The 26,310-nt window shown below is 46.5% G+C and overlaps 1 protein-coding gene across 3 annotated transcripts in view; it reads left to right on the forward strand.

The window, feature by feature from the left end:
- CSNK1E (casein kinase 1 epsilon) overlaps positions 1 to 26,310 on the forward strand; it is a 210,819-nt gene that overhangs the window by 11,583 nt on the left and 172,926 nt on the right. The window contains exon 2 of one of the 3 annotated variants that reach the window (XM_069231329.1): positions 11,848 to 11,948. The exons of the other annotated variants lie outside the window; for them this stretch is intronic. The gene's annotated coding sequence lies outside the window, so the exon portion shown is untranslated. The remainder of the gene's footprint in view (positions 1 to 11,847; positions 11,949 to 26,310) is intronic. 3 annotated transcript variants of the gene reach the window in all.

A 26,310-nucleotide genomic window follows, 5' to 3' on the forward strand; every position in this document is an offset into this window, starting at 1 on the left:
AACTGAAGGATTCATGGGTCTTTCTGCTCATCCCAATGTCAAGCAGGAGGCATTTGGTTGTTGATTTTACATATGGGCCAGTAGAGCTTGGCTAACTTCCCAAATCGTCGTCCTTACCATGTTGAACATCGGCCCTTTTTGGGCTTGTGTAGGCTGTCAGCCTGAAAAACCTACCATGCCCAGACACGTCTGAAAAGCAGACTCTGGGTGTGTCCTTGGTAGTGTGCTTCATATGCACCCCACACCATTTTCTTACCCACAATGCTTTGCAAACCTCCAACTTTGCCTGAAGTCAATCATTTTCCCTACATGTCTGTGATGGAAACTTCTGGAATCCGCAGGAAGGCACTAAATTCCTACCACCCACCATTGCCCCACACGTGCAGATAAAAACTCTGATCCACTTGTGTGGCTGGGTATTGCGCCAGTGACGAGAACAGATCCAAAAGAGGTCAACGGGAGTCTCCACACAAGAGCTTCTATTGCCCTTGGTTTGATCTGTTACTAGGCCAAGCCACACAAGTGGAGCAGCAGGTTTATGGACATAGGTGGGGCAATGCTGGATGGTGGAATTTTGTGGATGCCTTCGGTTTCCAGAACTCTCCATTACATATTTATAAGGAAAATGTGTGATTTCAGGTAAAGTTTGAAGTTTGCAGGGCAATTGGGGGTAAAAAAACAAAACAAAAAAAAACCTTATGGGTTCCACGCATGGCACACCATCCTGGATTTCCCTAGGTGTTTAGTTAAAAAAAATGTACAGGTTGGCTAGGTTTCCCTAGCTGCTGGCTGAGCTATGATCTAAAATCTTGAGATACCCACATTGGAAAAAGAGGATCCGTTTTCGGTGGAAAAATGCACTGCGTTCATGTTGTGTGTTGTACTGTTTCCTGTCATGGGCACTAGTTCTACTCACACAAGTGAGGTACCACTTTCATCAGGAGACTTACGGGAATGCCTGTTGAAAGGAAGTTGGTGGCTCTCCGCATATTCCGGAACTTTACATCACAGAAAAACCATTGTACGATGCAGCTCAGTTGTTTGCTCTGGGTACCTTGGGTTCTTGGAGAACCCACAAACACTATATATCCCTATAATCCACAGGGTCTTGTGGACATAATGGTATATTGCTTTTGTCAATCTGCCATTATGACAAAAAGTTATAGATGAAAATATTGTCGCAAATGCCTGTTTTTCCGACTCATTTTCTGTACTACTTTTTTTTTTTTCTCAACCATTCCTAGTGAAAACCTTGAGGGATCGACACACACAACCCCTTGCTGAATTCATATATTTATAGCTTTTCTGGATCACCCATGGGTTTCACACTGGCTTTCACCACAAACTGAAAGTAGGTTTAGAACACAAACATGGGGAAAATAGGCTACCTCTGAGAAAAATGCTAAAACTGTGGCACAATTTATAAAAAAAAATTAAATTCAACTCTGCATGTTTCTAAAAGCTGGAAAGATGGTGACTTTAGCATTTATCTGGAGCACTTCCCAGCTCCCCCCTTTTTTTTCTTCTTAAAAATACTCCAGGGGAATCCATAAACCACTGGGCACCTGTAGCATCCCCCCGGATGTTTGAAAAAAAAAAAAAAAGACACAAATTTGGTGCAGATAGCTTATGTGTGCAAAACGTTATGGAGGCCTAAACATTAACAATCCCAAATAGCCAAAAAGGGCTCAGCAAATGGGAAAAGGTTAAGTTTTAAATGATTTTGGTTGTGTGTGTGTGTGTGTATATATATAAATATATATATATATAATTTTATTTTTTTTATCCATCTCCCATCACGTGTTGTTGGTTTACACTGACCGCTATTTACCAACACATGTTGCAGAAAATAGTTCCAGGTTGGCATGTACGTTTATAAAGTGTTCACACTATTCCAAAGAGTGAGGGCTCACCATATTAGGAATACAAATATTTTTCCAGAGGTGAGAGAGTCCACAGACCGTATGAAATTTGTTTTATTTTGTTACAAGCTTGTAGTTTTGTTGTCTTAATAACTCTCTCGGACGTATAACCCCAGCTCTGCCTATACACAAGTGTTGTTATACACAGGGATTTGCCCTTTCCCAAATACCGGTTGACGCTGATGTAGTGTCATATTGTCTACATCTGTATATTTGTTTTGATTGTGTGTAACCTAGCATGATAAGTGTGTGAAAAAATCTGAAAAAATATTTCCTCTTAAGACTGAGCTTCAGAGGACCAGGTATATTGCAACACAACCAAAAAGGTGAACTAAAATAAAAAAACTATCAAAGTTTTATTTTGTTGTTGTGTATTCTTTTTTTTTTTTTTAATCTCTCATTTCTAAATAATGTTGCTGAAAACGCCATACAAATTCTTCATAAACGAAGCAAATTATCCTATTGTGGTAAGCTGTGCAGCCAAATCTCAATTGTACGCTCCTTCCATGCCCAAGACCCTCGCTGCAGAGCTCAAGATTTCAAACGGCATGGATGACATCAAATATTATCTAACCATTTTTTCATTGATTTTATTTCACTAGCTACATGATCTCCTCCATGCTAGTATATATGCCCAGATCTCTAACCTTGTTCTTTCAAATCCTTTCTGCTGTTACCCCACCCTGGGCTGGAAACAGTCGTGTATAGGATCTTTGTGCTGCCATCTCCCATCAGTCAGTAATTTGTACTGTTGCAAGTTCATGCCACAGTTGCTTCCTGTCAGACTGTAATTTGCTGCCATGGAAGTGATTGTCTTCTTCCTCAAAAACTGGTTGGTGACATAATAGTTTCCAAGGGAGTCAGGACCATGTGGCTTGATTCCAAGGTATCCCACTCTATCAGGTGCATTTGTTTAGATGAGAGGTCGAGCGCTTACATTACTTAGCTATGCACTGCATTCCTTTCATGTGGGTCCTTACTGGATGCACTTTCTATGAGGCAGCTTTGACGTCCTTTTTGGAGGTTTATTGTTTATTTTTTTAAATTGCATGAGGCATGACTAATCCTTGTAGTCTGTTATACTGTTTGGCATTGCTCTTCGGTCTCAAACACCACCCTTACACTAACTGGTACTACTGCATAAAGGGTGGTGGTTTCAGAGGGTACAAACCTTTAGGTTCCTAATCTAGTCGGCTGTATTTGACCTTGAGTCCTACAGAAACTGCTCTTGTTATCTAAATTGGAGTGAGAGTGTGTGTGAGAGATTGTGATCCTTTTGTTAACCCTTGGACTGTCAAGGGCAGTTCTTGTCCCATCGTTCAATGCTGTTCTTCTTTGTATTTCTCTCTTTCAAGGGTTTCTTCAGTGCCATCTCCAGGTATTAATGTTTTCATTGTTTACTCTCTGTCTGAAATTTGTAGGGTAGGTGCCTCATTTTAAGACCACCTTTTCCATGATCTACATGTCTTATTATTATTATTTTTTATTTTTATTTTTTATAATTTTCCTCATGTTTGATTGGTAAGCAGATCTTCACTATCTTTAGACCAAAAATGTCCATGTTTTGAACCGTTGTTCTTCCGTATCGTTGGTAGCTAAGGTCTTGCACAATCTTCAACCTACCTTCTACATGTTTTGATTTTTGTCTTCCACCGAGGACATTTGGGACATTTTTGTGCACCGGTTTTAGCTTTTCTCCTTCATTTAGAAGTGAGCTTGGTGCTCGATTTTTCTGTGGAGAATCATCTTTAATTTCAGTGTGTAGAGACATTATGTAGAGTTAAGTGCTTGGATAGTACAGAGTGCAAGGTTTATCTTAAGGTGTTATTTTTATTTTATTTCTGAAGAAAATATTACAGGCAAGAAACAAATTCATAATTGGGGATGGCCATTATGTAGGAGGTCCATTTTATATAGAGCCACTTGTAAAAAAAAAAAAAAAATACATGCACAAGGCAAGCATTGACAATCAATGTCAGTAGTTTTTGCTTTTTTTCACATTGATTAGTAGTAGTGGTCACTTGGGTAGCATTAATACAAGTTTTTTTTCCCCCCTCCCCAAACCATACAACGTATACTTAGTGTAACCCACCTGTTCTCCTCTCCCCCCCTCCTAGGTCGCTGGCATTTAGAGTAATTCACTCGTAACATTTCCATCCTTTTCAAATCTTCGCAAATTTCTTTTGACACCCTCTCTCTTCATAGATTGTTTTTTCTTGCTCATGGCTCCTATCCATTTCTTTTTCCCAGTCCTTTATCCCTGGGGCCACTGGGGATCCCCATTTATGTGCCATTTCTTTTTGCGTGGAAGAACCCTAAATTAGTGTGCATTGATAGGGCGTTGCCTCCGATTCGCTCCGAATTCCTAATAGGACCAGTGGGGCGCTCATCAACATCCTCACTTCAGTTACTGTCTTTAGTCTGTGTCACTCCCTCCCAGAATGCACTCAAAGCCGGGCAGTCCCAAAATATATTTAGGAAGGGTCCACACCTTCTAAAGCAGGAATCATCTAACATAGCCCCTATTTTATATAAATGGATTCTAGTGTAATAGACTCTATGTAGGATTTTTTACTGTATTAATTTATATTGGGCATTAATATATCACCTGTGTGGGAAACTGTAGTGCATCTACCTAATCTTAATCCTCAAGGTCTCCAGTGTCTCTCTGCCATCTACCTATTTTTTTTTTTTTTTTTTTTTTAACTTTTTGTCCGAACATGATGTTGAACAATGCAATCTCAATACATTCACAGCAATCTCATTTAATATTCATCACATATGCTTTAGTACAGTATATCCGATAATGTTTGACACAAAGCTAGTATATAGTCCCAACACAGAGCAGTCCTCTGCTGCTGTTGACAGGAGATAGGGTGCAAACGGTACCCATATATTTTTGGGACTCCATGCCACTGGTAGTTTTTCTGCATATCAGTATAATTGGTCTCTGCAGTACGCCACGTTAATCAACCATTGATCAAATTTGGGAGCCGCTTCTTCTAAATATCATGTTGATTTCTAATCTAGGGGTATCCGTTTGTATGTGTGGTAAGTTAGCCTTAAGAGGGGTAGGATGTGCGTCATCGGTTTCTATCGCTAGGTGTGACAAATATGTAACAGGAAAGTACCAATAGTGTGCAAATTGTGCCTGTGCACATACGTAATATAGGTACATATCCGCCAAATCGCCCCAACTCCCCTTCGTAAGGCTTAGTGTTTCCCAGCTACTTCTGGGTTGCTTCCCTGCCCAGGTTAGCGTTATCAGACGGACTTTGGCGTTCTGAAAAAAGCTTTCGTTAATATGAGAGGGATATTAATGAGTAAATATAGGAACCAGGGCAAGATGACCATCCTCATGACCCCCACCCTGTCAGCCAGTGACAGAGGGAGTCTCATCCATAGGGCTATCTGCTCCTCTAATTTGGAAACCGCTTGTCCATAGTTCTGTCGAATAATGATTTCAGGATCCCTATTTATCCACTCTCGTAGATATTTGACTGGTTCCGAACACCACTCAAGTGGGAAATCAAGCGTGTGGGGTTCAGTCCATTGAGTTAGATGGGAAAATGGTTGATAAGTCCCAGTTTTTGCTCATACCAGGGTACCCCTCATACTGAATATATTCACGTATAAGGGTTACTAGTTGTGTATCTGGGTTGCAGACTTACAGCACCATGTTGTCCGCATAAAGGGGAATAGGCAACGGGGGTGGTGTCGAATCTCAGTGCTACTTCAGAATGTATGTCTTATCCTTCATGCTAGAGGCTCTAGCGCAATGGTAAATATCGGTGACGGTGGGTATTCCTGTTGTGTACCCCTACATATCTTAATTAAGCTCAATATATTGCCATTGATGCCTATGCTGCTGGATCGGTGTATAACAAGCGTGTCCACCTTGTGAACGCTTGGGGCATGCCCATACAATGCAGTACAGTGAACCTGTAGTCCCACTTATAGAATTAAACGTCTTAGCGGCATCTAAGAGGCAAGCCGACGTCTTGATTGAGAGGTCTAATTGGTGCAGAACTGCAAACAGGGTGTGCAGGTTATGTGAGGTGGTGGGACAAATTCCGATTGATCCGACAGTACCAATGCTGGGAGGAGTGGCTGGAGCCGCGCAGCTATACTTTTGCCAGTATTTTAGAATTTGTGTTCATTAGTGATAGTGGTCAATATGATTTGCATCTCCCTGGCACTTTGCTCGGCTTTAACAGTTACTACGAGCGCTTTGCAAAGGGTCAGTGGCAATATTCGTTTTTCATAGGCCTCTCAGTACATTGTGTGCAAATATGGCTCCAACAGATATGGAAATTCCTTATAAACTTCACTAGGGACCCCGTTGCTGCCAGATGCCTTCCCATTCGTTAGCAAGCGTATGGCTTCTTGCACTTCTTATAGCATGGTTGGCTGCACCAGGAATTCCCATTGCCCCTGGGAGAGCCACTCCAGGGCCACCTCGTCAAGGTACACAACCATTTCTGTTACCGTTGCTGACACTCGTGGCCCATAGAGACTGGAGCAGAAGTCCAAGAATTGTACCACAATAGCATCATGGCACATCTCACCATCTCGGGTCTCTAGCCCCACTATGTGGGCTTGTATCTGTTGCTCTTTTATTTTATTGGCTATACTGTGATCTGGTCTCCCACCCTCTCCATAGGACCTCGCCACCCATTGTCTAGACCAATGTCGTACCTCTTTCCCGGCTGTATCATTGTATTCAGTTATAAGCTCTTATATCTGCTGGGGTGTTTGGTGAGGGGTCCAACCCATACTCCCTTAGCAGGCTCTTCAGAGTATTCTCCATGGTCTACATCCGGGAGAAGAGGACTCGTAAGACCCTGTTTTGTTTCAATGCTGACCAAGCTGACATACAAACACACTGAAAAGAATCTCTGGAATGCACCTCTTGGTTTAGAGAATACATTTATTAAATCACTCTGTAGGGCTCGTAACGGAAGGTCAGTACAACCAAAAGTGCACGTTTAAAATGTGCGCAATAATGAAATGAAAACATCTACAAAGAATCTTCAATCTATAAACAGCAAATATATGTATGCAAAGATATATATATATATATATATATATATATATATACACAAACACACAATGCAAAGCAAATAGGAATTAAAAATTCATCACCATGGGGCACAGTTTATTTCATTTTTCTCCCGTCAGCACTAAGTCGTTGACCCCAGATCGACTGTGAAGAGAGAGATCTACCCCCACGAGAAGGATGACTGGCATGGGCGTCCCAACCCTGCCAGAGGGCTTTGAATCACTTCACCGTCAATCTTTGGTCTCTTATATACCTTAAACAAGCCAGAGAGGGGATTTCTATGTGACGCCCCCACCCCCTCGCTCTGCAATTTGTTTTTCAAACATTCTGGCTACTTCAGGTCAGTTTGAAAGGAACAGGTTGGAACGGGCCAAGATCCCAAGGTGCTCTCTCAAAACAAAACTATTCCCTGCAGTACCATGAACATCATTCTAGTATACTCTTATCTCTCTAAGCCCTTGGTGAGAAAGAACACGCAGACACATAGAATAAAAACATGAGCAAAAAGCACATTGCATAACATGGGCACGGAAGAATACTTGCAGCTTCTGCACTTCTAACATCTGCACCTCTAACGTGGCAGTGGCTAACGCTAAAATAAAATCAATAGGCAAAATGAAGCTGGTGGCCACTAATGTGACCGTGTGCTGCTAGGCTAAATGCAACGTGGAGTCTGTGGTCAAAACACAATTATCATTAGACCCCTGCCCCCCCCAATAGTGGTTTTAAATGCTTCCCTCAATGTGTACGCTGCATCTCCAGAGCCCTTGTTCTCATCAAAATAGTGTTTAATCGCCTCTTGCACTCCTTCATGAAACACCGGGTCTAGTAGTGATGAGGCTCGGCCCCCATTAAAATTGTGTGGGTCTGTTCGTCGGGAGTGTTATTTCTAGCTCAATAGGTGAATGATCTGAAAGTGTTCTGTGTAAGAGGAAAAACGGCCGTTGTCCATATGCTCCCATCCAGCAACACCAGCCAATAATCCAGCCTACATATTGTTTTGTGTACTGAGGAGGTATATGTCCGATCCCTAGCGTTCAGATGATATGCCCTCCAGACGTCTAAAAGCCCGTATTCCTCCATAGTGTCTTGAATAACCTGGGCTAACTGTTTGCCTTGCCAGTCTGCCGAGGCAGCACGGTCCCATGTGGGGTCTATATATGTGTTGAGATACCCTGCCCAGACGAGCACCATAGGTTGCAGAGCATACAGGCGACCTCCCAGGCTGTTTGTAAAATTCAGGGTTGTCTATATTAGCTCTGTATGTATTGATAAGTCGCTGCTGTGCTGCACAAATTTCCCTGTATTATTATGTAGTGTCCCTGATCATCTGTTTCAGAGTTGTGAATGTGAACTGGAGACCCTTTTTATTTAAAACGTGGACCCCCTGGAGTATGGCCAATAAAATGAGGTCCTGTTAGACTGCAGACCATCTAGTTCCCACATGCAAGACAATACAGCGCTTGAGGTGTGGTTCCTGCATTTGCACTATCTGCTCCTGGTGGTGATCCTGACAAACAAGCACCTGCCTTATTTTTTTAGGATTATTGAGCCCTCAGATGTTCCATGTTAGCAACCTGATATGGCCCTGTGTGTGCATCATGTTTTCTGAGTGTGTGGTTGTATCATGTCATGTGGTAGCAGTGTTCAAGCACTACGTGACACATGAGCATTCCTCACTGTGATGTATTGTAACAATTGCAGACACAGTAAAAAAGCTTGCCCCCACCCACTTCAGCATCCCAACCATGCTAAAGCCATCCCATGCATAACATTGAAATAAGAGCAAACAAATAATAACAGTCGTCCTAGATAATGCAGTAACCCAGCATAATATCATCTGGGGTGTACCCTCTTGGGACAGCTAGAGGCCATAAGTCCCACCCAATGGATGGGGGATGGCTGGGAACATGTCTGACCTGCGGAAATCAGGTTAGAATATCTGAGGGGCAAGCTGCATGTTAAGCTTCAGTATGGGCTGGTATGGTACATGAGTAAGATTTCAGTAGGCCATCCAAATGTCTATATTAAGGCCTTTGCCTGCAGTTCGTATGACGTGGTTGGGGCTCTGCATGTAAGCCCATCACTACTCCACAAGGTATACCAGTAGGGTCCACCTTCAGGTCTCAGCAGCATTCCTGTGCCTTATTATACACACTTTCTCCATACAGTTCCACGTACTTACAGTTCACCCTGTTTAGCAGCCACAGTAGCGGAGAATCTGCAGTCGAGGAAGGAGAGGGTGGTGGGCTTTTTTCTGAGCGGTGTATAGATTTAATAAAACCCATAGCTGCTCTCGGTATGATGATCTTCTGCTTCTTGCCGTGCTCTACCTGGAGACAGGCAGGATACAAAATAGCATAGGGCATGTTAGCAGTTTTTTCTTCACCTGGGTGTTCTTCCTGCGTGTGGCCTGCACCCCAAGAGTGAAATTTGGGAAAAAGGCCAAATAATAGCCTTAGTATTTAATGTTCTGCTTCTCCCTAAAGAGGTGGAGGGCGGCATCTCGGTCACAGTAGTTCAACAACCTGGCTATAATGGACCTTGGGGGTGTAGGTGGTGGGCGTGCTGCTAGTGACCTGTGTCCTTTTCACTATCAAAGCTGCTGACAGATGCTCTGGTACAAATAAATATTTTTCGGCACGGTTTATACATAAACCTCGAGGTGGCCCGTATTAGTAGATTCTGGAACCCCTACAATTTGGAGGTTATTCTGCTGAGAGTGTGCTTCAGGCTCTTCATTTTAGTTTATTTTTATTTTTTGCCTGGATTAACTCCAGCACCTTTTCTGTCCTTAAGCATTTGTTGGCAGGTGTCTGCGATTCATCTCCCACACTTGATATACGTTGTTCCACTTCAGCAATTTGTGTCGCCTGCTTATCAAGTTTTGCAGCCTTATGAAACATCCTAAGAGTCAATGCGTTGATCTTGCTGTCAATAGATTGCAGGCTCTGCGGCAAGGCTAGTAGTGTAGTCTCAAGAGGCGTGGCGTCCCGCGGTTGTGATGCCTACTCAAAGTCGGAGAGCACGGGGTACTGCGGCCTAGAGGCACATCTAGTTTCAAATGTGAGAAGGGAGTGTTGCTTATCTGCATTCCCTATTCTGACTGGTATCAACATTGCCGTTCTGTACCTGGGGGAGCGGAGTGTGTGAGTATAAGAAAGTCCCAAAAAGTTCTCTGACAGTGGTGGGGAGGCTGCTGCGGCCCAGAGTCTCTGGTCATGCCATGTCTCCACACACTGTAAGGTGGGCCGTCTGCACGCAACACCAAATAGGCCAGTTCAAGCTATGCCAATAACCATTCAAGTCACTGTATTGCATGTCAATAAATTACTTCCAACAGCTGTTGTCTTCAAACAAAGGCGTTTAGATCCATTTCCGCTGTCCCCAGCAGATCTATTTAGCCACTGTAAAATTCTATCCCCTCATAGAGCAGCAGCCACAGTTGTCACCATCCAGGAGTTGTGTGTAGGCCAGATTTCTGTAACACTTAGGAGGGTTTATACAGGTCTGTCGTGTTTTGAGCTGCTCTGCGCCCCCACAATCCAACTAGAGCACTGTTGGGTTCAAACCATTCTCTGGTGCAAAGGGCTTGCCTCACAATTTAGTAGCCCAGGCTGTCTTCTCTGCTGCTGGTGAGGAATAAGTACATAGATATCGCGGCGTGTTCAGAGGTGCTCATTCATTTTGATCTGGGTGGATCAACTCTAGTTTCACTCCCCTTTACCTATTCGCAAGGGCTTCTGCCAATATTTAGGTAGCAACATTCAAAAGTGAGATGGGTCTGTATGAGTCCCATGTGTCTGTGGGTTTCCCTGGTTTTAGGATAGGCATAACTGTTGTTGTCTGCAGATCCCAAGGGAGTTAGCCCCTTTCATAAGCTTTGATACACATCTTATGTAGGGGAGGCACTACTTTCGTGGTTAATAGATATAAAATCTCAACTAGTAGGCTGTTCTGACCTGGTGCCTTTCCAGTTTGTAGCTGGGAGAGTGCTACAGTGATGTCCTCTTCTCTCAAGTCTGCCGCTAGCTCCAGTACTTTCACTTTACCCAGTTTTCTACAGGGGCTATCCCTCACAAAGGTCTTTAACTTAGTCTTCACTCTTGGGGTTTCCCCCTTTAAAGCCCCTGAAAGTATCCCAACATGACCTCTGCAGTGGGCTCACTTCCCTGCACTATATTTCCCTATGGGTCCACTAATTAAATTGTGTGCTCTTGCCACTTTCCTGATTGCTACCGATGCTAAGTTTTTCCCTGCCTTGTCTCCTCCCTCATATGCCCTCTACTGCTTAGCTTGGTATACAAGGCAAACCTCATTTCTCGCCACCGCTTTATACTTTGGTCTCCACTGATCAAGGTGACGAATTCTCATCGGTTTTGTGATTGAACCGTTCTATTCTCTAACTCTCTAGTCTCTCGTTCTAGGTCTTTACATTATTTCTCCTTCTTCCTTTTATCTGTTTCTTCTCCTGCGACTATTACAATGCCTCTCTTCTCGCGTCTTTACCATATTTCAAACTCTGCTTGCAATATTGCAATTCTTAGGGTTATCCTGTGACATAGCCCTACGGTAGTCATTAAAAGGGCATGTTTTCATGATTAACTTCACAGTTAAATTTGGTGCCGGCAAGGGCTGCATGGAAATGACTTAACCATTGATGCTAAATGTTATGTATTGCATCCAGTTCCTCCTGTGATATGCACAATTTTAGGTTCAGTAAAAGAAAGGGCCCGGGGAGTGTTGTTTCTGTTTAGTGATAGCTCATTTAAAATAGTTCTAATTTTCCATGCATTTGTTGGTTAATTAAAAAACGATACAAAGATTTGAATTGAGTTACAAATCATAGTTTTTTTTCACCAGGGTGCATGCCAGTTTTACACACTTGCTTCCTCCGGTCTACTGGAGGCCTGAAAGAGGTTGACCCTACATTCTGACATTCACAAGGTAGCCACAACCATGAGGTATGTTGAGGAAAAATAGGGTCTAAAATCCCTGGTGCAATTAAACTTTGTGTGTGTAGTACCAAGAATGGAGTGTGGCATGATGGGCAGGATGTTTGGAGAGAGTGGTTTCACTTGTCACATTGCGTACTCCCTGCACTGTTCAGTACTTGCACCCTCCCCGCAAAAGCCGTTGCAGCCAGGTGATTTGTTCTTTAAAACTCAGTAAAGCAGAGGATGGCCTTTCGTGCCCACCTCACTAATTCGGATCACTTAGAGTAGAACTCCCATTGTCTGGAAAGGAGGCATTACCTTGATGATGATTTGTGGCAAAGGGCAAGACTGCTGATTACACTTGAGCAAAGATGTGCTAAGTGCCCAACCCTATGCCCTCGGGTTAGTTCTGGTAGAAGCAAATTGAAACAGGACAACAGTGACAGGTTGGAGTTGAATCCATAAGCCCTGGTGAAATTATGGAATGCCTACCGCCATCATGGTACCAAAACCGACACCATTTTAGGATGTTTGCTTTCCAGGAGCAATGTTTTCTTGATCCCTGTTGGATTGCCCCAAAAGAATTCGGGAACTGCAACTGCTCATAGTAGGTGGTTGATAAAAACTCGCCCTATGAGCAAGCTTCCAGTGTATGCTCTGCATGTAGCCAGAAAAGGCTTGCACTAGTGCCAGGAAGGCCTGCTGTTCTTTCATCAGAAGCTGGGACCAGACTTATAGGACTTGTAAAGCTTGTGCAGCTTTGAACTGGATGAGAGAAGAAGGTAGGTTGCTGTGTGTGCAAAAACTAACGCTCAGTTTCTCATACGCATCAAGGCTGTCATTGACATCTGCCAAGATACTACATTATGTGACTCCCTTTCTAAGTCTCACATAAGACAGCACATGCATTGCCTGTTGCAAGACGCATAATGATCTAAAGTTGACCTAGAGCCTGCCTCTAGTTGGTTTCCCTGCTTGCTTCTTATTCGGTTGGTGTGTGGGCTTTCGGTTCTCCACTTGTTTGTTCAGAACCTGGAGCGTGCACGCATAAACGTTTCCTTCCATTGCTCGCTTTTTCTGTGTGTTTTTGTTGTTGTTGTTTTTGTTGGCAGTCTCCCTCTTTTGCTTCTCTGTGCTCTTTGTTCCTTTCTCTTGCTTGAACGCTTCTCCCTTCCACTTCTCCTGAATTGCCTTTGTGCTTTCTCCCTGTCGCTCTACATTGCTGTCTTTAATCCATTTGACCCCCAACCCGCTTCTGTGTTGGTAACGGCCTGCAACCCATACCAGTCCCTCCTTGAAAGATGGCTACTGTTGATCTCACCATACACCGCACACTCCTTAGAACTCTTGACAACGTACAGTAAAACTCTCATAATCATTCACACGCATCCACCAAAAAGAATTACAACTCTTACACCTGCCTGCCCTGAACTTTTTAACTTTCGCCTGAAGGCTTCTCATCGCACCTACCTGGCAATTCTGTTACGCCCAGATTAGCGCCTGTATATTATGAGACTGCATGTTTGATTCCTATACAGACCTATAGTTGGAACTAAAGTATTTTGTAGTCCAAGAACGAGCTTTTGCTACACTATTGAATATTTAATCATGAAATAATTTATGACCCTGCCTGAATGCTATATTTGTTTTCCACTATTCTGTTAATATTTTATTGTTCTTCCCCACACATTCAAGTCACCACAACTTCCTCTTGAATGACAAATGCTAAAATTGGGGATATGCGAATTCCGTGTCTTCATCGTGGTATCTGGTTCTTGGGTGTCTTGTGTTGTAGCATTTCTGTATTGTTTCAATATCCGTTGGTGAGTCTCCAAAGCCCTTCACATAAGTATGAGTTATTAGTTGCTCCATGTGTTGTGATGGTTAAAGTGTATGCTAGAGGTGGCGAGGTTTGGTGTTGTAGGTTGCAATGACCTTCATTGTCTGTGAAGACTGATGGGGACTTTGATCCATGCATGGATATTATGCGTCTTGCGTTCTCCAGGAGGAGAACATCCTGGAGTTCTAGGCTGTGCTGGTGATGGGGGATCCTTGTTTTGCCAGGCATCTCACAATATGAGCTGAGATAATTTGGAACCCACATTTCCTTTAAGGTAATGTGTAGTGCCAGACTTTCCTTTCAGATTGAAAGCTTGCCAGTCCGATTTTTTTATTTTTTATTTTTTTATCAATTTTATTTTGTATTTTCAAAAAAGAAAAGAACATGAGAAACAGTTCAGTTGCAAATGAAGCAGTGTACTGAATAGAAAATGGGAGGAGCAGCCCATGCACCTATGATTACAATCAAGATGACTGGGGTACAACTTTGCCCAAATGAGTTCATAGAAAACTCTCCTCAAACATCCTCACAAGCAATCTAAAAGGAAAAACAAACATAGCCATCTAGATGGGAGTTAGGTTTCAGGTAACACCCTATGGGGTCCTGGGAGGACATGATGTGTATATTGGATGTCAATAGTGTTCCCGATATTGTGATGTGGAGTCCTGCTTTTGTAGGCACTTTATGTGGGTTGTGTATGTGGGTTGTGAGGGGCACCATACAAAATCAAATTGGACTACTCTTGCGGATGATAGCAGTCAGTTCCTCCATGGCGTAAAGGGACCAAACCTTTCTCCTACCACATGTTCAAAGAAGGGGGTAGCAGCTGTTTCCACACTTGGGCTACGAACTGCTGCACCACTCATAACATTGGGAAAATAGGCGGCCCTGCGGAATCATGTGTGGAAGAGTCTATCCGCCCCCGGTCTCTCAAGAGAAGAAACCATTTTCTAGCTAGCGCGTCCATTTTCAATTCTTTTAAGGACACTGAGGCGAGGATTATGCTTTCTCTTTTCTTTACTGGTTAGTTAATGTTGATCGGCTGCTGTAACTTAACAGAAAAAAATACATTTCCCAACATTCCTCGGAGTCCATAACGTGCCCAATCCCAGTCCTTGTCCCCTATAAATGTCTCTGCCTCCATAGTCGCTAATAAACTAGTAATGACTATTCAGAACATGAGTGGGTAGAAATAAAATAGATCAGAAATAGATCATGCATAGCCATCAAATAGAATTATATGTAATCACATAATTGTTGCAATAAACAGTTAGGAATAACATCCTGATATGGGTGGGGTATGCCATGCCTCCGTGTCCTTAATATAATTGAAAAATCTTGACGCAATAGCTAGAAAGTGTTATATATATATTTTTTTTTTGGGCTTATGCTAGTTAACAGCTGATCCACCACTGAAGATGCCATATCAACAATAGATTTTTGATAGAAAATCTTAAACGTAGTGTCAGAAGACCCATCTGCGGCAGCCATAATATCCTCTTAAATGGGAGCCAGCTTCAGGACTTTGATACCAAAGTGCTGCACACTGCATGCACCCCAAATGTGGTAGTATCTATGCCAGTCTCTCCCAATAGCCATTTGAGCCATCTGGCCAATGTAGCTGATGTCACTGGAGCAAAAGGACTCTGTAGTGTTATCAGCAGTTGGCCTCGAGCATCTCTGTGACTCACAACTTCTGATAATGGGGAAAAGCTGGGTATGAAATACACTTAGTTGGTGTCTTTGTACGTCTAGAAATAGTGAAGGAAACCCCTCAAGGAGTAAGTACTCCACCTGCCAAATCCAGGACTTGTACATCAGGCACTCTGACAGGAAATGAGGCACAAAAGTACAGTGAGCTTGGCCGACAAATGTTTACAAGAGATCCTTGCCACATGGCCATTTTCTCAGAAAACACAGAACAATATCTATGTCCCATAAAGTTGTATACTTACGTTTAGGGGGTCTGATCATTTGGATCCCTCGCATAGGTTTACAAATTAAAGAAAGTTCACCCACTGGTTTAACTTCAAGATGAGGATGTCCTGCAAAAATAGCTGATCTAAAATATTAACAGTCCTATACTCTAAGCCTTGGGTAGCAAAATCCAAAAGAAAATTGACAGTCGTACTAATGTTGGTCCCCATGGGATCAGTGCCTTGTTCACTGCACCAATCCACCCATTGTTTCCAAAAGGACTCATTACGTTTATGGGTGGAAGGCGTCCAAGATTGGGATAAGAAGAAGATAGCATCTTTCCGAAATTCCTGGCACTTGACAGTGTTTCCGGAAAGTCTCCAAGCCATGAGAATCAAGTGTTCTTGTAATAGAGGATGAGGCAGAGCCCACGGATCTAGTAGCAGGGATGGGAAGGATGGAAGGAGACCATAGGAGCATACGACGACGACGACATCACTCCTGGAACGCATGACTGAGTTTTCTAGAGAGGGGTCACTAAAATGATCTCCGCCATCTGCCTCTTCACATGAGAGAGTACTCTTTGAATCATAGGGAACAGAGAAAAAACATAAAGACCCAGTGACCAATCCTGGAGAAACGCATCCGCCCTCAGGGCTAGAGGATCAGGCCTCCAACTGTAAAACAGTGGAAGTTGAGCATTGAGTTTTGACGCAAAAAGGTCAGTTGAGCATTCGCCCCAGTGACTCAGTCTGTGAAAGACTCTGATGGAGTTTCCAGTTGCTGCCATCCCCCAAAAAATGAGCGTTCCAGCCCGCCACCACATTGGAATATCTGAGAATGTACTCTGCTGTCACCAATATTTTGGTGTTTGAGACAAAAGTGACAAGACTCCATTACAATCTCCACTATGACTCAAGATCTGGTCCCTCCTAGGTGTTTTATATATCTCACTGCTGATATGTTGTCCATACATAGTACTATGCAACAACTGGCCTTGAGGGATGGAGAGATCGGATTGCAAAAGCTCCCACTAGGAGCTCCAAACAATTGATAAGGAGATTCAACAACTCTGGGGACCACCGTTCCGCACTGAGACCCCAGCCCCATTGACTGGCGTCTGACTCTATCTCCGAAGAGGATGCAAATATGGCCTTGCCGTCCCATGCATCCATGTGATCCAGTCTCCACATTATCTCCGACCTGGCTTCTTCCGTTGATAAAATCTGCTCTCAGTAGGACAGTCCTTTGCGAAGATGTAAGATTTTTAGACGTTGAAGGGCCTGATAATGCAGGGGCCCCAGAAATATCGCTTGGATAGAAGAGGCTGAAAGTCCTACCAGGTGACCAAGGGTCCTCAATGATCTAGTTGGAGAGGCAAGAGCTCTCTGCAACTCTTGATCGAAACACGTTTCATTAGAGGCTATTTCCTCTGTGCTTTAATGGAGTCTACTTGAAAACCTAAGGATTCTATACATTGACAGGGATTTGTAATGGACTTGTCTGAGTTTATTAGAAAACCCAGATCCTGCAGAACTTGAACAGTCCAATACAGATGCACTAGCACGAACTCCTTGGTTTGGGCCATGATCAAGATTTTGTTGAGATAAATTATTAGGCGAATGCCTTGTTCTTGAAGGAAGTGCACCACTGGCCGCAGCAGTTCGTACCTCTGGTTTCTCCAACAAAATTGAAGAAAGCGTCGATGTGGGGCAAAAGAACGGCACTGTTAAGTAAGCATCTTTGAGATCTAACCGAACAAGCCCATCTCTTTCTTGTAAGAGATCTCTTAATAGATGGATGCCCTCCGTTTTACAGTGGCGGTACACTTCCATGAGTTGAAAGTTTTTAGGTTTAGAACTAACCGGTAACCCCCACCTTTTTTCTGCACCAAAAAGATGGTACTGACAAAACCTACCGGGTGGGGAACTGTCCTAACTATTGAGTGTTTGCGAAGGAGAAAATCAATTTAGTTGTCTATTAAACTGCTCTCTGTTTGGGAAAAACAAAGTGGAAGAGGGACAACTTCCTATCTGGGAGGGGAGTAAAACTCCAGTCTGTAACCCTGAACTATCTGTAGAACCCAAGGATCCTAAGAAATGTGCTCCCAAGCAGATGGATGCCCTTTCAGCCTCTCCACCCCCAGAATAACCTCCGAAAAGGGGATTACTCATCTGATGCTGACACATCTGTGTCGTTGAAACCACCTAGACTCCCGCCTCTGTGTGCATGACCACCACCTCTTCAGGTCCAGGATGGGTAGAATCCTGACGCAGCTTGGTTGGAGCCCCGACCTCTCTGGGAATACTCTGAGGAGGCCTGATAGAAACCTCGATAGCTTCCGGCCCTGGTAAAAAGGCCCCTGCTAAAGATTCGCTTCATAGAAGTTTGAACCTTGTCAAGGGCTGAAAAGGTGGAGGCATATTTGCCTAGGTCTTTCACTAATTTATCCCAAAAAGCAGACCATTTGCCAGAGTTCCTGTTTCCGATTGGACTATTTCCGCTAACTTAGCATCTGCCGCCATTCTGTGGATATGGCACAATTGGCGTTGCCCAAAAGGCATATTTCCCTTGTGCCCATTCCAAAATGGCTTAAGGATCCAATGACATACTGGAGTCTTTCGCCTGTACCGCCAATTCAAGGATCTTGGTAATAGGCCATGATATGTCAAGGAGCTTGTCTTGGTAACCTCTCCATACCCGATCCAGGCCTTTCTCGGATCTCTAGCAAATGTTTTGAGGAACGTGGCCACACTCTTGTCCAGTTCTCGGTTATCAGCCACTTGCCAAGTACAGAAGGGCGAGGACATTCAGAGTGTAAGGTGTTATGTACATCTTTATCAAAACTTTTCTGCAGCCGTTCTTGCACAGTGTGCCACTTCCATACATGGTACCCACTCTGTAGACCTTGGATGTATAATGTGATCTGGGTCAAATAAGATTCTTTCGGACGTGACACGACGGGTCTTGGGTTTGCACTTGGCAGACTAGGTTCCGCTTCCGCTTGGTCAGAGTCAGAAGTGTGTGAATCGGAGGAATGAGATGCCTCAGTGCGAGGTACGACAGGGGGTTGGAAAGAATTCAGACAAATCTAAAGCGGCCCAGTGCCGTACTCATGATCTTTTAAGGACCGAAGTAGCCATTTGCATGGAAATTTCCGCCGAGAAAATGGATCCACTGCAGCTCTTGAGGCAAGGACCACATCAGACGACTGACTTTTTCTAATCTGCATCTCTTGGGAGTTTTGCCCCATCAATTCTTTTGACCAAATCTCACTAGAGGGTGAGTGAAAGGCTTCAAAAGTTTTATCGGAGCCTGGTTAACAGAGTCCTGTACATGGTGACCTAGGGCCTGTACTAGTCTGTCCTCCATCTAATGCTCATAGGGCATCTGTCTCATCCTGATAATAGTCCTCTTCTGCGCAATACACCATGCTAGAATAGCAAGAGGATTGGAGGAGTTCAAAAGGCAGGGGGTCCCACTGATAAGAGGGAATGCTCAGTGCATTCCCCTTTTTTTTTTTTTTATTTATAAAGATTTTTTTATTTATTTAGGGTTAAAGAAACAATTAAACACATAATAAGTAACACCAATACAAATACCGACAATCCAACACCATCTACAGGATGTAACACCTGTCACATCCGACTTGATCGTCTTTCTAGTCTTAATGTTTTTGATATGCACAGCGGGTTCCATGTGAATGGGATAGGGATTAAGGTCTAGGCCTGCTCCGATCTCAAGAGCGCAGGATCTGCAGACCCCCGCTACCACATTGCCCAATAAAGTCCGGTTTCGTCTTCATGCTACCCCAGTGGGCTTGGTCCTTCCCTTGTTATGAAGCAGGGACTGCAACTAGATGCGCCCCTTCCCATCAGTTACGGGGTTTCTCCAGATAATTCTGGGAAACTCTATTCTCATAGGTTAATCAAATGTTCAGTAAACTGTCCCAAGTCCCCCATATTCTGTTGTACTTGTCTGGACACCCCCTCACCTCATATACAAGTTTTTCACATCTTGCACACCAGTCCATACCTCGTCTCCATTTGGCGAGGGCCGGAGCTTTGACGGCCTTCCATTCTGACATGATGTCTCTCTTCGCCACCAAGCAGGCCACCCCCATGAAGGTTCTATTCGCTCTGTTTAGCCCCATCTCGCCCATGGCCCCCAACAAAATTGGAATCGGAGATATATCTATCTCAGTCTGTAGGACCTCGGAGATCTCCCCCAGGACCGACCCCCAGTATGACTCTATAATTGGGCAGGTCCAAATCATATGAAAGAAGTCAGCCCCTGGTTGAAAGCAACGGGGGCATTCGTCTGTGGGGCGGAGATTGGCTTGGTGGAGCCTTTTAGGTGTAAAGTAAGCTGAGTGTAGGTAGAGGGTTTGTAGCTGCTGGAATCGTGTAGATATGGCCAGATTCCGGGGGGCTATTAATGCTTCTCTCCAATCTAGGTCGTCTATGGGACCTACCCAACCCTCCCATTTCTGGCGTAGCTTGTCAAGGGGGGGAAGTTGCATTTGCAAGGATAGTTCGGTAAATCTGGGAGATCCCTCCTTTGTTTAGGTGTCCCATCATAACCTTCGCCTCGAGTGGGCTGTGTTCTGGGATGTTATCCCCGGGATGTAGGTGTACTAGTAAGGCATGCCTAAGTTGCAGATACTTATGAAATTGGGTCTTGTTTAAAGAGTGCGTTTTCTGAAGCTCCTCGAAGGACAGGATTTGTGAATCCCCCCAAATGTCACCCAGTGTAGATATTCCTATAGTGTCCCATTTCCGGAATCCCTCTAGCGCAGAAACTTCCCTCAACCATCTCCCCTTCCAAAGAGGTGTCTGTTGAGTTAGTCGAGGCCACCACCCCGTGGTCTTCTGTGCCTCTCGCCACCCCGTCAATACCAGCCTAGTAACCTCAGGAGTGGTCTGTGGAATCGCTCCTCCGTATAGAGCATCGAAGATCCCATTGTATCCCAACGTCTGGAGCTCTAGTCTATATGCAGGGTCCGTCCAGCCTCCCGACAGCCAGTCGTTGATCACCTGCAGGCGCATGGCCAGGTAGTAGAAATAAATGTTGGACATTCCCATACCCCCTTCACTTATGTCCCTTTGACATGTAGCAAGGGATAGCTTAGTTCGGGAGCCGTGCCATAAAAACTGGCGTGCAGTTGATTCGATGTCGTTAAACCACTTCCGGGTGATTGGGTATGGGAAGTTTTGCAATTGGTATAGGAAGCCGGGGAGTATCATCATTTTGTATAATGCAATTCTACCCAGTGTATTGAGTGGTAGGTCCCGCCAGCGCTGAAGGTCTTTTTTAGTCTTCTTAAGAAGTGGTGCGATGTTAAGTTCCCATGTCAGTTCGGGCAGCAGAGTTATGTGGACTCCTAGATACTTGAAGCTGTTACGACGGATTGGAATGCTTTCCTGCCAGTCTATGCAGTCTCTAGAGGGGTGTACTGGGATCAGCAGGGATTTACTGGGATTCAGAGTTAGACCGGAGGCCTGCGAGAAGAGGTCCAGGAGTTCTAAGGCACGAGGGCCACTCGTTGCTGGGTTAGAGAGGTAAATGAGTACGTCATCAGGGTACATTGCTACTCTGGCTTGTGGGCCACTCCCAGCCCGTTATCAGCGGGTCCTCTCTCAATAGTTTGGCCAGTGGCTCAATCGCTAGGGCGAAGAGCAGTGGCGACAGCGGGCATCCCTGACGGGTTCCGCAACAGATAGGGAATGGATCAGAGGCCACCCCGTTCACTTGAACCCGGGCGGTTGGGTTGGAGTAAAGCAGTTTTACAAGGCCTCGAAACTTTGGTCCAAATCCGTTCCTTCTTAAGTCTTGTTCTAAATATGACCAGTCCACTGTATCGAAAGCTTTTTCAAAGTCTATTAGGAGTAGAGCGAGAGGGGATCCGGCCAGGGTGCCGCGCTGAGCCAGTGCGACCTGCAGTCTCCTAATGCAATGTCTGGTGCTGCGGGAGGGCATAAAGCCACATTGATCCGGGTGTACCAGTGTAGGGGAGCACCGTTTTCAGTCTTGTAGCAAGTAAAGTTGATAGTACCTTAATCTCCGCGTTCAGCAAGGAGATTGGTCTATAGGCCGAGAGATCTCGTGAGGGTGGTTGAGTCTTTGGGATCACCACTATTGTGGCTTGGTCTATCCCAGCGGGGAGGCGGCCGGTCTTCTCTGCCTCGTTAAACATATTAAGTAGGTGGGGGCCTAAGATGTCCCCACATCTTTTGTAGAGCTCAGCCGGAAACCCGTCCGGTCCGGGTGTTTTACCTGACGTCAGACCAGCAATAGCTGTCGTGATTTCGGTCAAATTTATGGGTTCATCCAGGAGCATCCTAGTTGTATGCGGGATGCTAGGGAGAGTGATGTCGTTCAGTAGAGGGGACTCCCTTTCAATTAGTGGGCGGTGACGCACTGCATATAAGTGAGCGTAATAGGACGCAAAGCTCCCCGCAATCCCACTAGGGGTTCTTGCGACCAAGCCTGCCTCATCCACGACCTCGGGGACAACTCTATTGGCTAGTGGGCGCGTGGCCAACCACCCATACACGCGCGCCGCCGATGCCCTCCAAGCATGTTTCGCGGTCTCGAGTACCAATTGCCTAACCTCCTCCCTGATTGCCGTTAGGCGTCTCAGAACTGAGGCTGATGCGGCAGTGGTCGTGGAGCGTTCCAGCGCAAGGGCTTTGGCCTCAAGGGCTGTCACCTGCCGGACCCGAGCCCTCTCACGGGCTCGAACGCGATGCTTTGCGTAGCCTCTAAGTGTGGCTTTGCACGCCGCCCAAATCGTGCCGGGGGACTGAACGGACCCCAGGTTATGAGCGAAATATTGGGTAAGGTGGTCTCTTATTTCAGTGGTGTAATCATCGTCCTGTAGATACCATGCGTTCATGCGCCACGTGGGGCGCTGATTGGGGGGTACGCTCCCCAGTCGGATGCGGATTGGGGAGTGGTCCGAGACTCCTCGGGCCAATATCTCAGCACCGGTGACTCTGGAGATGTCCAGGGCAGGCATAAACACTAGATCAAATCTACCATGAGGGTCCGATGTAGTGGAGGTAATTACTATTGGCAGTGAGCGGTGGAATAGGATGGCCACCCCCCTGGAACCCCTTGCAAAGCCTGCATGAAAAACCTTGTCAAAACCTCCCCGAGCCAGGATAGGGCATTTGGTGCCAAGTAGGTGGGTCTCCTGTAGAAGGACCACTGTGGGGGCGTATCTGCGCAGCGTGCTAAAGACTGCGGATCTTTTGACTTTATATAGGAGGCCATTAACATTCCAAGATAAGATCTGTGTCAGTGGAGAATCCACTTGTGCCATATCCGTGCGTTGGGAAAACAAGGACTCGATTTGGGACCCAGAGACGGACATATTGATTGAGAGGGATCTATACGATAGATGTCGGTGCTGTTGCGGTAACTTATCCTAAACACTACACTAAGCCCTAACGTGAGCTTTAAACACCCCAACTTCCCCCCACCCCATACTTCTACCCTTGAAGCATCTGTCGCCCTAAAGCCCAACCGGGGCAATACAGCCATGTAGACTGCTTCTGAGTGGAGTGGTGGACCCCTCCTGCATGTCGGATCAGTTGCAATTAACTTGGTAGGGAATCCTCACCCTTGGTAAAGTCAGTGGGGTGTGCAGCAGAGTGACAACCCCTGTGCACCCCTGTTCCATCAGCGTGGAGTGGCACCCGGCGCCGCTGGCAGGTCCCGACGAGCCGGAGTCCAGCACGTGTGGGCTCTCCATCAACCCAGGTAGGGGGACTGGCTCAGGCGATCATCTATCTGCTCCTCTCCCATGGTCTGATCCCCCGGGCCGTCAGTCGGATCCCCGTCCCCCCCCCCCCCCCCCCCCCGGCGGGGGATCCCGGGTCACGCAGGCTTCCTCCTAAGTCTGCCACGCCTGGATCTGGTACGCTTCCGACCCCTCCTCGCGTCCGCATGTATGTTCGGGCGCGTCCCCTTGGGTTCCTTAGGCGGGCCAGTCGGGCACTTGCGACTTCTCAGGCCCTCTTCCGTCAGCCAGTCCCATGCCTCCTCGGGCGATTCGAAGAAATGTGCTTTATCAGCCAGGATCACCTTCAAACGAGCCGGGAAGAGGAGCCTGTATGAGAGTTGCATAGCTCTCAGCTTCTGCTTCACTTGTTCATATGATCGACGTTTGGCTTGGACTTCACGTGTGTAGTCAGGGAATATCAAGATTTTCTGATTGTCCCAAAGGAGGTTGGGGGAGCGTCTAGCTTCCCTGAGGATGGTATCACAGTCTTTAAAGTTGAAGAAGCGCGCTATCAGGGGTCGTCGGGGGGGCCCCCCGGCGGGGGACTCGGGGCCAGGGCCCTGTGCGCTCGCTGTATCGCAAACCATGGCGAGAGAGAGTTCTCTGGCATCCAGGATTTAATCCATTCTTCCAGGAATTCGGCGGCCTTGCCATCCTCGGCTCCTTCTGGCACGCCTACGACGCGCAGGTTATTGCGCCTGGAGCGATTCTCCGCATCCTCAGCTCTGCGATGGAGTTCTCCGGTCCTAGTTTGCAGGTGGGCCATCTTCGATCTTAGATCAGCCAGGTCGTCCTCGGTTTGCGAAACACGGGTCTCCACCTCTGTGATTCGGCCCACCGCATTTCTGAGGTCTTGTCTCACGAGGCCCATCTCTTCTCTCACCTCTCCAATTTTAAATTCCACTGCTCGTTGTGAGGTTTGGATTGCAAGCAGGATAGTGTTGACTCCCTCTGCGGCCTGATCAGGGGGTGGGGCGTCTCCTCCAGTTAGAGGAGCCGCCGGCGTGGTGAACTGGTCAATTTTCTGCTGGGATGGATGAGCTTGTTTGGGGGCTCTGTCCTTCCCCATTGTGTCGGTGTTGCAGAGCAAGCACAGTTACGCCCCCGGGGGTCCGGTCGCGGTTAGGATCTCGTGTCTCTTCTGTCTGCGGCAGCTGTGGGTCCAGTTGACCACACCGGGGGTGCAACCCGGTCCGACGGGGGTCTACTGGACGGGCGTCATCTCCGGGAGGGCTCCATGGTCTCCTCTCGGTCCACTAGAGGATTGGAGTTAGCTGCGCTGTCACACGGCGAGTCCAAGACCAAGATGGTCAGCGAGGGGCCTCCCCCTACACCGGTTGCAAGCCGGGGAGATTGATGAACCATTGGACCTCTCAGGCACCCCAGTCCCTCTTCTGACGTCTCCGCTATTGACTCTGCATCTTCCGTGGGAACCACCTCAAGGCCAGTCTGGTGTGATTGGTACCTCAATGGGCACAAATCAGTAGGCAACCCCCTCCGGTGCCCGTGCCCCGGTCGCCTCGGTCTCCCGCGACTCCCCACTCCTCTCTGTTGGCCTCTCCTGAATCGGGGCCGGGCAGAGTCTCTCTTATTTCTAGGCCCGTTTAAACCCTCTTTCACTCCTTACTTCCATGACCACGTATTCCGGCTGCTCAGTCTATTCGCCTGCTGCAGTGATGCGAGTCCGGCTCGGGTGCTCCAAATTGCAGGCGCCGATCCGGTAGCTTCTCCGGGTGGGCGGGCACCTCTCCTCTTGGCCCGTGCCTGATTGGGCCCGCAGTGCCGCCCGGCAAGATCTTTTTTAGACCCCGAGGGCTCCAGCCCCAGGAGTGTGTGCCTCTCTTTTCTTCTCTCGCTCTGCCCAACTCGGGCCACTGTCGCGCAGCGCTGTGCTCCAGACCCCGGCTGTCTTCAGGCAGGCCGGCCGCAGAGTCTTGCGGCACCGGCCCCGCCCCTCTTCTACTTGGCCGCGAACAGCCGCAGCTCCCCCAGGCACGCCGAGGGGGAAAAGCACCTCCTGCCACGATCCCCGCGGCCTCGGAGGATCCGGCTCGGCGACGTCCGGTCGCGACCCACGCCCCAGCCCGGAGCGTCCGGTGACTCCCTCTGAGGCGCAGTCCAGCGCCCGGGGTCGCTCCTCTCTCGGCGCCTCTACGGCCTTCCGGAACCCCGGGCTCAGATCCACGGGAACCGGGAGGCATCCAGGCAGCCCCCACACCACGGCTGAGGATTTCAAAGGTCGATTATGGTGGCAGGTTCAGGACGGATGACGGAGGGGTCCCGAGCACTCTTAGAGTGCGACCGCCATCTTGACGTCCGCGGCCACGCCCCAGTGCATTCCCTTTTATCAGAGTGCCTTACAGAATTAGTCAGATGTGAATGTAAGTCTCACAAAATACTATTTTTGATTCCTCGTGTCATCATAATAAGCCACAGATGTCTCATATTGATCTGATCAAAAGAGCTCCTCCAGTCCATAAAGGCCAAGTGTATCGCCCCCATTCTAGCCACTGTTTACTTATTTATAAGAAAATACAGATTCGAACGTTGATCCACTGTCTCTCTTCCAGGTTGAAATCCATACTGCTCTTCAGAAAGATCTTGACAGTTAATAGCCCAAGGCATCAACCCGGATAGGACCAGTCTTCATAGTACCTTGATGACAGTGCCTATCAATGAAATGGGGCAACAACACTAAGAGTTACTTAATTTAGTCCAGAGTGGTGGGAGACTGTGTATAAGGGTTGCATTAATATAAATGGTGAGAAATGGGACCCATAGCGCGATATTGGACGTAAATTGGACATAAATAGGCCCAATGGCATCTAATTAGGGGCAGGAGC

Source organism: Pleurodeles waltl, chromosome 4_2 (genome assembly GCF_031143425.1).
Source record: "Pleurodeles waltl isolate 20211129_DDA chromosome 4_2, aPleWal1.hap1.20221129, whole genome shotgun sequence".
NCBI classification, from domain to species: Eukaryota; Metazoa; Chordata; class Amphibia; order Caudata; family Salamandridae; genus Pleurodeles; species Pleurodeles waltl.